At 54.8% G+C, this 2,500-nt stretch overlaps 1 protein-coding gene across 3 annotated transcripts in view; it reads right to left on the bottom strand.

Moving 5' to 3' along the window:
* grid1b (glutamate receptor, ionotropic, delta 1b) overlaps nucleotides 1–2,500 on the bottom strand; it is a 669,588-nt gene that overhangs the window by 60,268 nt on the left and 606,820 nt on the right. The window lies entirely within an intron of this gene.

Below are 2,500 nucleotides of genomic sequence, written 5' to 3'. Positions count from 1 at the left end.
TGAGGACGGTGGGGACGGTTGGGGACGGTGAGGACGGTGAGGACGATGGGGACGGTGAGGACGGTGAGGACGGTGAGGACGGTGAGGACGGTGGGGACGGTGAGGACGGTGGGGACGGATGGGGACGGTGAGGACGGTGAGGACGGTGAGGACGGTGAGGACGGTGGGGACGGTGAGGACGGTGAGGACGGTGAGGACGGTGAGGACGGTGAGGACGGTTGGGGACGGTGAGGACGGTGGGGACGGTTGGGGACGGTGGGGACGGTGAGGACGGTTGGGGACGGTGGGGACGGTGAGGACGGTGGGGACGGTGAGGACGGTTGGGGACGGTGGGGACGGTGAGGACGGTGGGGACGGTGAGGACGGTGAGGACGGTGGAGACGGTGAGGACGGTTGGGGACGGTGGGGAGGTGAGGACGGTGGGGACGGTTGGGGACGGTGAGGACGGTGAGGACGGTGGGGACGGTGAGGACGGTGGGGACGGTGAGGACGGTGAGGACGGTGAGGACGGTGAGGACGGTGAGGACGGTGGGGACGGTGAGGACGGTGAGGACGGTGAGGACGGTTGGGGACGGTGAGGACGGTGAGGACGGTGGGGACGGTTGGGGACGGTGAGGACGGTGGGGACGGTGAGGACGGTTGGGGACGGTGAGGACGGTGAGGACGGTGAGGACGGTTGGGGACGGTGAGGACGGTTGGGGACGGTGAGGACGGTGGAGACGGTGAGGACAGTTGGGGACGGTTGGGGACGGTGAGGACGGTGGGGACGGTGAGGACGGTGAGGACGGTTGGGGACGGTGAGGACGGTGGAGACGGTGAGGACGGTGGGGACGGTGAGGACGGTGAGGACGGTGGAGACGGTGAGGACGGTTGGGGACGGTGAGGACGGTGAGGACGGTGAGGACGGTGAGGACGGTTGGGGACGGTGAGGACGGTGGAGACGGTGAGGACGGTGGGGACGGTGAGGACGGTGAGGACGGTGGAGACGGTGAGGACGGTTGGGGACGGTTGGGGACGGTGAGGACGGTGGGGACGGTGGGGACGGTGAGGACGGTGAGGACGGTGGAGACGGTGAGGACGGTTGGGGACGGTTGGGGAAGGTGAGGACGGTGGGGACGGTGGGGACGGTGGGGACGGTGAGGACGGTGAGGACGTAAGTATTTTTCCAATACTTAATCTGAGGTCTTTTTTTAGCTAACCTGTCCACCCTTGAAATGTATAACTACATCAGCTCAACTTATTCCACTTCACAGCCTGCTCTCGTGGGTTTGTTAAATTACAGATGAAGTGCAGCTTTTCTCTCGAGGCGATCTGAGAGCATCAATCTTTTCAGGTGCCTCTTAAAGATTAATAATTAGCTGAATGTGTGAGAAGCTCAAGAGGTTGAATAATTCATCTCACTTACGGGGACGAGCCGTCAGTCAGAGTCAGAGCTGCTTCAGTGAATGCCTTTATTGTCATTGTACTTTACAAAACAGCAAAATTAGGAGCGCTACTCCACTGTGTGCATACTAGAGGATGGATACCCGACCCGAGCCCGACGGGACCCGCTGGGACCGGGCCGGGCCGGGTTCGGACAGATATTTAGAAATGATGTTTGGGTTTGGGTCGGGCTCGGTCACATTAGCACTATAAGGCATTGAACATTTTTAAGCGCCCATATTATGCTGATTTTCAGGTTCATAATTGTATTTTGAGGTTGTATCAGAATAGGTTTACATGGTTTAATTTTCAAAAAACATCATATTTTAGTTGTACTGCTCATTGCTGTAGCTCCTCTTTTCACCCTGTGTTCAGGTCTCTGTTTTAGCTACAGAGTGAGACCTCTCACTGCTGTAACATCTTTGTTGGCAGTCGCACATGCTCAGTAGCTAGGTAAGATCACATGCTCAGTAGCTAGGTAAGATCACATGCTCAGTAGCTAGGTAAGATCACATGCTCAGTAGCTAGGTAAGATCCATAGACTGTATATAAGAGTGGACCAGCAGGTCCCCTGTCTCTGGACGGAGACCAGTGAAGTCTCTTTCCCGGTGATGGCTGAGCGTTACTGAGCAGCCTCCAACTGAGCTTGAAGACGTAGATGTGACGTGAGCAACCTGTCTGAAAGTTGGAAGTCTTCTGGTAGCTGTGCCAAGAGAAATCTCAATCATTCCCAATCTAGCAGAGACGGAGAGCGTAGGTATATGTAAGGAGATAACATAGACACAGGCTAATTATTGATCACTACAATGATAGTTAACATTAGTAATTAAACTTAAACAGCTAATGGAAGTCCAAACTGCCTGAGAGCTTCTCCTGTACTATACGGTAATTCCTCTACTATGAGACAGTAAGTCTCGTGGTTATGACCCAATCGTTAGCCTATTTTTATAAAAACGTCTGCTACGGAGCCATAACGTGAGCTACAAGGTAATGGAGCCTTTTATACATTGTCGTGTTTCTTTAGAAATAAACAATGGACAAATAGAGTCTTTAAACTCTTCAGATGTAAAGTTATTCT

The sequence above is a fragment of the Sander lucioperca genome, chromosome 22 (genome assembly GCF_008315115.2).
Source record: "Sander lucioperca isolate FBNREF2018 chromosome 22, SLUC_FBN_1.2, whole genome shotgun sequence".
Classification (NCBI taxonomy): Eukaryota; Metazoa; Chordata; class Actinopteri; order Perciformes; family Percidae; genus Sander; species Sander lucioperca.
Note: the sequence above shows the minus strand (reverse complement) of the source record. Positions and strands in the feature narration are given on the sequence as shown.